The following is a 13,957-nucleotide window of genomic DNA, read 5'->3' as shown; positions in this document are numbered from 1 at the left end:
ACACAACTGAATGAGAGCTAGTCCAAACTAAAACCTACAAAATACATACACCAGAGCAGCTGGAATCTTGACATCAACAGGCCCCCTACAAAACTGTTCATAGCACACAGAAGTGTCAGTTTACATGGATGTAGTACAGAAAAACCGATACTGGTTGCTTTAATTCTCAATATTCACCATGCTCAATGTGGCAAATTAGAAGCTTTAAACTTTTATGAACACTTGTTAAAATCCTGTTAAACACCTTGTTATTAAGGTAATCCAGTTCTGAGCATTCAGTCATGTCAATAATAAACCGTTGGAGGAATTCTTCCTGAAACAGACTTCTATAATTTCTATCATTAGAAGATAATCCAGTAAGATTTCAAACATGGAACATCACAAGTTACCTTATGCTTTTCTCTATTTCACTGCTTCACAGTGATTATTTTGCCAACTCTCTTTTCCCTGATCAGACGTAGAACTGAGGAAGACAGATCAAGACCAGCATTTCCTAGAACACCTTTCCTTAATTAAGTCATTAAGGAGAGAGTTAAGCTGTTAATAAAAGAAATGTTCAGACATCTTTTCATTCTAATCCCCCCCTCACATAAACAATCCTCAACTGCATTAAACACACGCTTTTCAAATATATATTTTACAACAAAAATAAAGAGTGAGTCAATTTAAAGTACAATTATTGTACCTATCAGGTTTTTTTTTGTTTGTTTGTTTTCTTCGAATGGACGGGAGGCAGCAGATACAGATGCTGTAAACTAGTTCTGGATCACCCAAGAAAGGCAATAGTCACATTCCAGTAACAAAAAAGGAACTACTTACCTGTTTCTGAGGGCCAGAGCTCACCAAATACTCCCAAGGAGATGACTTTAAAGAAGAGATTCCCTCCTTTTGGTTGCCAGCCCTTAAATAAAGTCTGGGAGCTGGCCCTGGATCCACCTCTTCCGGTCACACAAGTGAATTGCTTCCAGCTGTGCCATGAGGGCTGGCCATGCCCCTTCACCAGGTGCTCAATTACTGTTTCAGGCCATGACCTAATGATTCCCATAGAGTTTCAGATGACAATCTATACGGTTATTTTCTCCAAATCTTGTATAACAAATGTTTCTACAGTACTTCTGTCTGTGCTGATACAGAGAGGATCTTTAGTTTTATTTTGTCAAGATCTTCAAATACTCATCATGAGTCCTCTGTCTAAGCACCAGGAATTTTTTTTAATCTGGAGACAACTTGCTATTTTGTTGTTGTTTTTTTTCTGGACAGGAAATTCATTTAGATAAATGTGATCCAAAAACAGGGTAAATGTCTACAGCACCGCCAGAAACAAAAGCCAGTTTTCCAAGCTCATGGGCCAAAATCTTAACAAAAGCCACTTGTTCTCAGCCAGGGCTGAGAAACAAAACCACAGCTGAAGTCCAAACCTGGAGAAGCCTTTAACCTCTCTTGCAAGAGAGATCACTTCTTTCTGACAGCCATTCCACCGCTCCTTTCCTTCTTTCTTTGCAACACTTGCTCTAGCTCATCGTTCGTATCTGCTCATCAAATAATCTCAGATTATTCCTATGAGTTATTTTGGAGGTGGTAGATGCCCATTTCAGACTTGTGTGTAATACCAATTAACAAGTGTAACTTTGGGGGAGACTAAGACAATGAGGAGAAAGCTGCTCTTAGCTATGCCTGCACTGACTTGGGTAGGGCTGTAACATGAGGCAGTTTTACTCAGCCAGACTGTGTGAATAGACAGGTGATTCAGCAACATTTTAATTTAGCAATTTATTCACACAATTTTGCAGTCCTAAGCAGAGAAGCTATTCTCCATGCCCAGAAATAGACAAATATCAGAACTGGAGAACTAAAGGCCAGCCACCTGTCCTGGGATTTTGAGTCAGACTGAAAACTGGAAATGTGGTAGAAAGTTAAAAAAAAAAATAGATATAAATATTAAATTTTTATATTTATGGAGATTAAATAACAATCTAAAATAGAGAGAGAAAAGAACAGAATGGAGGGAATAAATCTTAAAGAGAAGAAAGATAGAAAGAAATTACAGAAAAAGTAAGATAAGGGAAACAATGCTGGAAAAGTAGAAAAGCTTGTGTGAAAGAAGAGAGATATGGGAGATGAAAAAAAGGAAAGATGGTGGGATAGGAAAACAGGGCATAACATTAATTCAGTTGGCTAAAGTCAGTCTCAGTAGAAGAGCTGCACTTGGCTCATCTCTGTCCTGCAAAATGTTTGCTGAAGTCCATAATGAAGCCTAGATACATAGAAAATCTGATGTGAATTCTCTGCATCTTTTAATGATTTTTAAATAATTCTAGGCATCGCAGAAAATTGTGATAGATTATCACAGTTCTGTGTCTCCTTAAAACAGATTGAGAATCTATAACGTCACTTTAAAAAAAAAAAAAAAAACAAACAACTTTTTTTTCCAGGTGTGATCATCATATAGCGCAGCAATTCTAAAAATTGTGCTGAAATAAGAAGACATCACTATAGAATCATACAGAAACACAGGGTTTGGAAGTGACCTCAAGTCCAAACCCCTGCTAAAGCAGTTACCCCATGATATATCGCACAGGCAGGAGCCCAGATGGGTCTTGAATATCTTCATAGTAGGAGGCTCCACAACCTCTCTAGGTAAACAGTTCCAGTGCTTCACCATCCTTAACATAAATAAGTTCTTCTGCATGTTAGTATGGAACTTCCTATGTTCAGTTGGTCCTTTTGCTAAACACCACTTAGAAGAGCCTGGCCTCATCCATTTTCCTCGCACCTCCCTTTAGAAGTTTATAAACATTGATCAGATCCCTCCCTCAGTCTTCTTTTCTAACCTGGGAACAGACCCAGGGTACTCAGCCCTTCCTCATACGGGAGATGCTCCAGGCCCCTGATCATCTTTGTGGCCCTTCGCTGGACTCCTTCTAGGAGATCCCAGCCTATTTTGAACTGGGGAACACAGATCTAGACACAGTATTCTAAATGTGGCCTCACAGGGGGCAGAGTAGAGGGGGAGGATCACCTCCCTCGCCCTGCTGGTCATGCTATTTTTAACGCACCCCAGAACACCATTGGCCTTCTTGGCCACAAAGGCACACTGCTGGCTCATGGTCAACCTGTTGTCCACCAGCACACCCAGGTCCTTCTCTGCAGAGCTCCTTTTCAGCAGGTCATCCTCTAACTTGCACTGGTGCACGTGATTATTACCACAGCATAAATTACCTAAAGACTAAGTAACCCAAAGTAGTCTTTTAAAGGTAATAAAACAAAACTGTATTATATGGATCTCAACATTTTAAATTTTCCACTACACTAAAAAAAAAAAAAGAAAAAAAAAGATGAAATTTTCAGATCATATAGTAAAATCAGCTTATGAATGCAGAGTTCCTTCTGCATGATTCAAGAAATCATCATTATTGCAACCAAAATAACGCCACTCAAATATTATGTCTTTGACTACAAATATACCATAATTCCTCAGTCCTGTAATTCTAGCCTGAATATGTCCATGGAAGATGTTGCCTGGAGATGGATGAGAGTTATTCTCATGGTCACAGGAAATTCAATGTACAGGCTGAGAAACTGATACATTTGTATGCATTATTCTACATTACGGATATCTTGTGTATGGCAGAGTAACTCCCCAGGTGTGAAAAACAGTGATATAGTGTGCTGCTCAGGTATTTATTCTGCTTTGTACAAGCTACGTCCATGTACAACTGCATAACTATCAGCTGTTCAGACAAGATAAAGATCATCTTAATGACTAAAACAGTAACCATCATTATACAGTGAAAGGAAAATAAAATAAAATAAAATAAAATAAAATAAAATAAAATAAAATAAAATAAAATAAAGTAAAATAAAATAACATATTTTAAAAATATTTAAATTTAATGACTTTTTAGTAACAAACAATTATTTTTAAAAGCTGGACCATTAAGAGATGCTGATGACACTGTACTCAGTGCATTGCTGATGCCAGCCTGCTTGTCTGTTCTTGTGGTTTTTGATCTCACGTGTTCTCAGTGCCTCTTTCCCTGTGCTCTGGGTGTTATAAAATGCCACGGCAACTATTCAAGTCATGGATCTTACATTTTTACTTTTCTCTAGTTATTAATAGGGTCTCTCTGTTCTAGCTGAAACCTCATTTCTCCAAACTTATTGGAACCTAATCTTGTAATCTCTAGTAAAAAAAAAGCACGGCAATCTTGGTTTAAAGCAAGAGCTATGGGAGCTGTAGGAGCAGAGAGGTGGCTCCATTGTTTTTGAGGAAGGTTTTCCCAAAGAGCAGCAGTGGTCAGAAAGCTCACCAGCCTGGGGGACTCCTCTCTTCCTTCTCTCTTCCTGCCTTATGAGAGAAGAGTGGTGGATTTTAGCTAAGGTCAGAGGCATCTGTTTGATCCCAGTGGGTTCTAGGAACTGGGGAGGTCTTGCTGAGGGACCAGTTAAAAGAAAACAACTCAGCATGCAGCAGGAGCAGATCTGAAAAGATGGAAGTGAGGCACATAAATGGAAAAGAGGGATTTGGGTGAAAGGCAGTTGGGGAAAAAATAAATAAATAAATAGATAAATAAATAAATAAAAAAGAGGAGGAAAAAGCAGTAAAACATGGAAGAAGGATGAAATAACCACAATCCTGATCTGTGCAGAAAAACACCATAAACTTACTGGGCTCAGGAAAAACTTTCCCCTTTTAAACTTCCCCAGGGATCAGCAGGCAGTTTGGGCTGACAGCAAGATGCAGAGCAGCCCCAACATTCACAGGAATGGTTCTTCGCTGGGGGGCAGTTTTGCCCATGGATACATCAGAATAATTACTTTGTTGGCCCTCACAATTCAGCACCATAAAGCCAGATCCATATCTGTCCTTCTGCTGATGGAGATGCCTTATCCTGGGTCTAGTACTCAGGTCAGCAATCTTCCACTACTGACATTCAATGTTGTTCAAGGCAAACAAAATGTGTCACCAGGGCTCCTTATGAGACAAAAAAAAAAAAAAAAAAAAAAAGGCAAACATCTTTGTAATGTTACTAAATTTTGTTTGGCTGCCTGCAATGAAAACTAGACTGAGTGATACCAGGCTGAAATGCCCTGAGACTCAAACAAATCAAAGATGACTTTAATGGGGTCCATGAAAATTCTTCTGAAAAAAATTCCAAGAGCAAAATACTACATAGAAGCAGAAAAGTTATCCTGAGGGAGTTACATACTGTTACCTACTCCACCTCCTCCCCTCCCCCACTCTACCCCCGAAAATTTTACTGTATAGAGACACCTGCACACCTGGATTTTCCACTATAAAAGTAAATAAATAAATCTTTCTGTTCACAACCATACCCAGTCTCCATCGGTTTTTACAATGTTTTCCAAGTCCTATCAGTTAGTAGGAGAGCATTGGAGAGATCACTACTGAAAGCCCCATAATCCACTGTGTTGCCTCTTCATGTGCCTGTGGAAGTCCTCTGCCTGCAACCCGAATAGTAGGATGCCTCCAGAAAGCAAAGTCCTTCCCTGTAAAAGCAAAGTCCTTCCATGCATCAGACAGCTCCCATCACCGAATTATGTGCACTTCACAAGTGTTTTCAAGAAGAGCTTTTAGAAAAAGTGAGTAAATATTTATTTTCTGTCTCTCATAGAAAATACTTCAAGGCCAGAAGCCTAACAAACACTGGATCTGTGCAGGAGCAACACTCTCTGCCCATTCCTTTCTCTTGGAGATGCATTTGCACTCACACACATTCCTCTTTACTGCATGCTGCCTCTTCAGGACTTCTCCCTCTGGTTCTACTTACAGTAGCATCCAAGTGGTGTTCCTTCTCTGTACTGCATTAAATACCATCCCTAGGAAGCCCTGTAGATATGTGTATATATGCCTTGAGCTGTACAATAGACCTTCTTACATGATACAGCAGAAATGAATGTGTTCGCCTGTTGTGCAGTAACAATTTCTCAGGAAGATAATGGCCATCACTCTAAACATCCTCCCTTCCTCCTTTCTTCCTCTAGCTTTTATTGCTGGACATGACACCTGATGGTTATGGGACACTTCTTCGGCCAGCTGGGTCAGCTGTCTGGACTGTACCCCATCCCAGCAACTTGTGCAGCCCCAGTCCCTTGCTGGCAGGGTAGCATGATGAGCAGGAAAAGCTTCTCTGTGCAGGACTGCTCTGCAACAACTATAACATCAGTGTGTTGTTACCACTGTTTCCATCAAAAATCCAAACCACAATATTCTACAATCCTCTACAATGGAAATGAAATCTATTCCAGAAAAAAGCAGGACAATATCCTTCCCCTGCCATTTGCCACAGCCACTCCAGGAGCTTCTGCACAGGTCCCTCCCAAGCCCTTCCCAGCCCTGTTTGCAATCACTAATGCAGCAGCTTTTGCTGGATTGCCTGCCTTCTGTTGCTTCCCAAGGTGAAAATGTGATTCCTGCTTCTAAACAGAGTTGGATTTAGATTCAGTAATGGGTACTGCATCTGGATTCCACCATCAGCATGGTCTAGCACAGCACTGTGCTATTTGCAGGCTGGCTGTAGCAGCAGCCAAATAGCCTGATACTGCCCATGCCCAGTCCTCACCACCAAGTGTGACCCATCTGGTGTGTGTCATGGTCATTCCTTGTATCTGACACATCTGGTATGCCTCTGTCACAGTACAGGCATCAAGGGATTCAAAGCTCTGGATTTCCCTGGCCAAAAATACAGAGCCACCATGTGTTGACTGCCATGGTTGCTATGTGAGGCCATGCCCCCATCCTCTGACCCAGGGCTGTGCTCACCACTGTGAACATATGGCTGACTTCATGTGGAAAGGATTTCTCTGCTCTTTGCAGGGGAGCTGGATTAGATGACCTTTAAGAGACACTTCCAACTCAAGCGATTCTATTTTATGATGTTGTGAACCTGTGATGAATGTTGTCCATTAGTAACAAGGGGAGGTGAGTGCTGCTTGGATAATTTTGACATCTTAAGGATGAGTCATGGGAATTCCTTACTTTGTACTATTAAGAGATCATTTCAAACAGACAGTAACTAATACAAGAATTACTGTTTTAAGCTCCAAAGATACAATGTGCCGAATTCCTTCCACCCCCAGAGGAGCTCGTAAGCACCTACCAACCCTATGTTACAGGAAGTAAAGCTGAGAAATGTCAGTGTCCCTGAGCGATGAATCTGCTGCAAATACCCAACTCCTAACCCCCAACTAGTTGTCCATATCACACTTCTAAGACAGAAATTCTTAGGATGACAAAGTATTATGTTCCAGTTGTTGCTCAAAGAGAACCTGATTGAGTCAGGGTGTCAAATCAATGTGAGAATTGCTTCTGCACAATTCGCTCTGCAGTCAATGAAGCTCTTCTGGGAAAGAGTGAAAGTGGGTGTCTACAGCTCCTTTCTGTGAATACAGGGAAGGCTGGAGCATAACATGAGCTGTTTCTTTTTTTTCTTTTTTTTTTTCTTCAAATTTCTCTTTTTTTTTTTTTTTTTTTTTTAAGGAAAAAAAAAATACAGGAAAGAGAAACTGTCAGACAATTTTCCAACTCTAGTATTGTTAGCTATTGCTAAATTAACAAAACATCCAGTACGTGACCAAATTATCAAATGGCTTAAATACAATTATAGTGCATTTTAAATATCAGTTCTAATTATATTTTCCTTTGACAAAGTAATTACACTTCAAGAAACCACAATCAGAACAATTTTTCACTGCCAAATCTGAGAACAGAAGGTGAAAAAGGTGCATTTAGATGATTTTATAAATGACTAGCTTAACTTTTACATAATAAAAAACATAATAGTAAAACATCTTAAAATAGATTAAAGAACTCACATTTTAATCTCATTTCAAGTCATTCAGTGATTTGTAATTTAATGAGCCTTCATACAAATCTTATGCTTAGTTTTCTTCCTATCCATTAACTTGAGTTCTTAGTATTTAAAGTTGCTGGGCTGTTCTAGAGAGTTTGTATGTATTTTTAATCCAAAATTCACACAAGAGTAAAATTAAACAGAACCATTTCCTGACCCCGATCCAGCAAGATCCTCTGAACTTCTGTTGGAGAAGACTGCAAAGTACCCTTGTGAGGACTGAAAGGCTATTTGCTTCACAAGATTATTGGATTATGGGATGTTGAGCATAGAAGTCTGGGACAAGAGACAGAAATAGAAGCAATAAATTAAAAATGCAGGAACAGGAGCCCAAATGAAAATAAGGAAGCAAAGTCTCTACCAAAGACCAGAGCTCTCACACTCCCAGCTGATGAGACATTGCAGGAACTACACAATGCTCTGAGAATCTTCAGCAAAAACTTTGTAAATGATAAGAAGGGGGAAATAAGACTATAATGGGTCTTAAGGACAAGAGAAAAATTATGAGATATTTGAGGGGAATTATGGAGAATTGATAAACTTATTGTGTGATGTTTAAGGAAAGGCCAGGTATCAGAGTAGATCAGGGAGGAGCAAAAACTTGAGAAAGGAGTGAAGGATGGATGGAAGCAGCCAAGGCGTGTTCCTGACCACTGCAGGCTGCTGCAGGTACACTTCATTCCCAGAGGTTTACATGGCTGAGGGTGCTCTCTGGTCTGTGTAAATCTACACTAGAGAACTGCAGGACAGAGCAGCTGGTGAATAGAAGAGGTCTGGGCAGTAGACACCAGAGGACATTGAGGGCCAGACCCACTACAGAAGATACCCAATTGTGTTTGTGTGCACACTGGTGTGAAAGAGATTTAGTAGTGAGGTTTGACTCCAACTGGCCAGCAAGCAATGACCATTTGAGTTCAACAATTTTATATGCAATTTTCATATTTTATCCATTTGGCAGGTGTCCACTGCATGCTGGACAATAGTGCCCGAGCCTGGATGCTCTCTGGGCTCAGCATCCCTCCAACAGTGCTTCCCAGCTGTCCTGGTCTTCACAGGCATATGCACAAATCCATCTTTCCAGGCTTGCTGTGGGTGATGGAAACTGCCCTTCCAAGACAATGCTGACAAAGAAAACATTCGCTCCTTCCCATCCATACACACCTGATGCTCTTCCAGCCTGAAACCAGAAAGGGATGCACACAAAAACTCCAAAATTTCCACCAGGCTGACTTTGATGTATTCCTCTTTCTGGACTTACGTGAGAGATCTTCAGCAAGACTAGAAGAAGAAATGCCATCCCACAAATGTTTTCCCTTCTCCTCCTCACAATGCAAAGCATGGGAGGGATTTCTGATAGCAAGCAGAAGTTTAGACTTAGTGATGCCCATAGGGTCTCTATGAGAAACTGCTTCCTCTGAGGGTAATACTGCATACATTGCTTCTTCAGTGCACCATAGTGACATGGAGGAAATATCTTTTTAAGCCCTGCTTCACACTCAATAAGCTCTGAGAAAGTCTCAGAGAGCATCGGAAATACTACCCCAGCCACTTCACCACATGCCCAAGACAGCACATAGAAAAGCTTGGTAAGAGATGATGGTAAATAGTGAGTTCAGTGTAAGTTTATCTGCACAGTTAGACTAGCAGCAGATTGAGAGGGGGAAGATAATTTGCAATTTTGGGATGCTGACAACGTGCAATTTGAGACAAAAATATTTGCTTTGAGGCTCTTATTTATAGGTGCGGCACCATTTCTGTTTCAGTCTCCCTTTCAGGTGCTAGAGCTGCCCAATTCAGGCTGACTGCTTTTTTATCTCCTTTTCTCCTCTCTGTAATTAAAGTGCATTACATACTTTTGGAATAAGATAGTTTTGTTCAAGGTCTTTTTTTTTTCTTTTTATTTCTGGTGTTCAGCTAATGAGCATCACAGCCATTAAACCTGAAATTAGCTTGGTGGTTTTCAGTTTGCAGCTACCCAGAGCTGAAAGGTTTGGGGCCTCTGCAAGCTCTTAGCAGCCTCTTACAGCACCAAAGCAGTTCATACTTTTTTCTTAAGACAAGTATCCCTGGAGAAGCACTGTGTAGCAATTAAAATTGCTCCCCCATCTCTTTTTGCTGTATTGGAAACCATTTTGAGAGGGGAATGCTTTTTTGCATCTTTTCTGTTGCTACACATCTTTTTGGTGTCCTTCTCCCATGGTAATGCCAGAAGTTGGGTCATTTGTTTCTTTGTGTACAAAGTGTTTTGAAAGCTGGTGCTGGGACCAAGAGCCTGAAAATCCACACAGAGTGCAGCATCACTGTGCTCCTAGTGTGTATGTCTTGGGAGTGATAATCTGCCGTTACCAAAGACATATCAGGAAGTAACTGCAGAAACAACATACATCATGAGTGCTGTCCTGTACATCTGGATCAGAAATACAGGTCTGTCTCTGAACAGCACTACAGAGAATAGTAATTGTGTCTGACTGGAGCAGCCACGCCGTGTTTTGGTTTGCTTCTCATTGGGATTCAAATCCCATTTCTCATGTGAATAGTTGAATGCGTATGTCACCCATTCCAAGTTTGGTTGTAAGCCATAGCTAGATTCTGAATACAATGTCCAGAAATCATCATTATTTTTTATAGACCTTTTGTCTAGATTAGAAAATAGAAAAAAGGGGAGAGGGACAGGAGAGGGACAGAAGAAACCATGCAAATTTGGGCATATTGGTATTCAGTTCTTAATAAAAACCATTAGTATAGTCCTAAAAGTCACTGGCTTCATTTATAGCCTGAAGTATTATATCCCTTTCAGAGTTTCAATGATGACATTCTTGCTGCACACTGTCCATCTCACAGTCCTTGTTTTTTTAGTACTATTCTGTGAAAGTCAGTATTTATGCAAAAGAAAACAGGGAAGATGAGAAGGACCAGATGGGTGCTAGGCTCAACATACCAATCACATGGCCAAAACAACTAATGTATTGTCACAAGTGGCACAGCTCTCCCTTCTGCTCTCCACCTCGATTCACATCTTTGTTTTCCCCTTGAATATCATGATGCTTTGTGGAAATATACATGAACAGAGTCTTCAGCCTGGGATTTGCAGTGGCAGCACTTTAGTGTTGATTATGATCCATTCTGATGTTTTCTACTGATTACCATTTGTGTTCCTCTCTTACACAAAATGATTCCTCATGCTTCTGTTGTCCTCTTTCCTAATATAAAAGTCCATTCCCTAATACTGAAAGGCAGATAAAGAACACGTTCCCCGAGAAAAGCACAGCTAGCCTGTGGCCAGCCTCTTCCTCAGTATTCTGCTATGTCAACATCTTTCCTAGATCCCCCAAATGATTATGCATTTGTACTTCTGAGGAAAATACCCAGAGGTACCGTAAAGCCAAAAGCACTGGCAGGAATTTGTCTTCTCAATCTTCTTTCAAGGTACAAAGCAACTTCTCACACAAAGAAAAAAAAAGAGAAACTTTCTATATATTCAAAATATAAAATAACTGCTTACTTCCTATGTCTGAATATATCTTGTACTTCCTCTTACAAAATACCAAGATAGGTAATCAGTATTTGAATAACAAGATTATTGTTCATTAACATTACAAAAGCTGTTCACTGATGACTAAGATAGATGCATAATTGACAGCAGACCACTCATCCTCTTCCTAAACATATGCCAGATCTTGTCACAGTCATGAACAAGATGGACAAATGCGATATCAGCAATTTTTATCTAATCTTTTTCCCCATTTTCCAGTTGTTTCACTGTGATTCTTTGCAAGTTCCATTAACAATCAACAATTTAACAACCGCACAGATTACTTTACTCAAAGCAAGACTTTCTTTTAAACTTGAGGTACCTATTCCGTCACCAACCATTGACAGGGAAGAGAACTCTTTGCAGTTTTAAACTGACTGTTAAAAATACATTAATATAAAGCCAGAGGCAAGACTTAATGACAGTAATTTCTACCTTCTCTAAGTACTGACTGTATATGCAGGGACTCAAAGCAATTCCTTTTCCTAACTGAATGCCTCCTTCATTAGAATATGAGGAATGAGGCAAGTTCCCATTCTCCTTCAGGAAGATGAGCTTTTAAGGACTTATTTAATATCAGAAGAGAACCAAAGGGTAAAATAATAGCCCTACCACGCTTTCCTTTGCTATGTCACCCCCAGCAGCAGGCACACCGAATACGCAGCTGCATTGTCATGAGGTCATTCAAAAAGAAAAATAGAAGACATTGAGGACCTTCAGCCATTACTGTCACACGATATGCGAATCAATGCCAGACTGACTGAATATAAAGTGTGTCCAGCTTCAACATTAACCTCATGAAAATCTTCAGACATTAACTTCTGAGATCTTGGAGCAAACATGCCTTTTTTCTAAACAAATATGTTTTTCATCACAACTCCCTTGAAGCATTAAGGATGATATTTGTATTCAGTTTGCTTATTGACAAGTTGAAGTTGCAGACATTAACAAAAGTCATTTTACTACTCATAAATTAACATGACAAATTAAAAGATGACTTAGGTATACATAGCCTCTCTGAGGCTTTGTAAAAAGAAGTTTTATTCTCCTTTTAAGATCTGATTGGCAGTTTCAATGCGGCAGTTTTCCTGATGAGATAGTGAAAGTGCATAGAATTGGACATCAGCTATCCATACACCGTGCACTTAATTAATGAAAAATATTCAATGAACTATAGTCCAAGCCTCATTCTTTAAGCACATACAAACTGTAAGCTATGCTATACATTGGCCAAACTACATGTTCATTACTGGATACAGTTAAAGTAGCAAGGAAAGATGATAGATCACCACAATCCTTTGTCCCACCTGGCATCTGTTTTCCAAGCCTTCTGCACACAAAGCACACAATCTCAAGTCTCTCAAGAGTTTTGTCTTGCACAACCTCTAAAACTGCAACTCCCTTAAGATAAACCTTGACAGAGTGAAGTCAGGAAGGCACTGACACTACGGGAGAACAGACGGCCATTTTAGACATTGTAAAAGTGTTTAACCCAGAGTGCCACATCCCACCTCTCCAGACCAGCTCTGCATCTTTTGCACTGTGGAGCCCAAGGACACCCAATAGTATGTGAGCTCTATCTCATGCCATGTCTTTCCCACAAGAGGAAGGAATACTAAAAGCAATATTAAGTCACAGTTTAATGAGAATGACCTTTCATTTCATATCTTGCTTTACACAGTTAATACTTGCCATTGCTAGACAAATGCCACCCAAATGGAGCCTCTGTGGCTTTCTCTGCACATGCTGCCCAGCCACACACACACTTCACACTTGCTGTGCGTGGGCCATCACACACTTCACACCTGCTGTTCAGCTGGGAACCAACCTCTTGCAAAACAAGCAGTAAGCTTCAGACAGATCAACCCATCAGGGATGGCAGCTGAAGCTAGTTGTTTTAAGCACTATCCATGAGGCTGTCCAAGCAAACCAAGCAGTCTGCCACTGCAGCTGTTTATATTGAATGAGATAGAGGTCCTTTTGTATGGCTTCTCCAGCCCTGTTCTTCTCAGCACCAGTTCCCCAAGCCTGTGAAGAGCTGTGGGTGCAGTTCCTGGCTACAATTTTTAGGCCGAGAGGAATTTACAAATCACTCAAATCGCAGAGCTGACAAGCCTGCTCTATAAATAAGAGAAGTGGCAGTTTTTCATCCTGAGTTTAAATTAAGTTTGAACATTCTGAAAAACCTCCTGTGAGCCTAAAATACTGATAGGAAGTACATACATTTACTCCCTGTCTAATCCATCTCAGATTAACCTCCTTCTGCCCATCCAACATCTTCTTAATTGGAGGAAACAATGACACTCTGATTCAGACTCAGAAAAAAACAAAGGTAGTTCACCCAGAGTTTTCACTGGCTCAAATATTGAGCTAATTATGGAAGCGCCTGTGCTCCCTCGTTAGAGCTGAGCGGTGCCTGCAGCATGCATGCTGACAGCACACCAGTATCTGTGCCCTAGAGCAGCTCTGTGCATCCCCCGCTCTTCTCTAGTTCAAAAGCAGCACCTTTCCCACCCTCAGGTCCCATGGAAAGGAATCCCACAGACTCTCA

This window comes from Tympanuchus pallidicinctus, unplaced genomic scaffold, assembly GCF_026119805.1.
Source record: "Tympanuchus pallidicinctus isolate F22 unplaced genomic scaffold, pur_lepc_1.0 scaffold3, whole genome shotgun sequence".
In the NCBI taxonomy this organism is placed as follows: domain Eukaryota; kingdom Metazoa; phylum Chordata; class Aves; order Galliformes; family Phasianidae; genus Tympanuchus; species Tympanuchus pallidicinctus.
Note: the sequence above shows the minus strand (reverse complement) of the source record.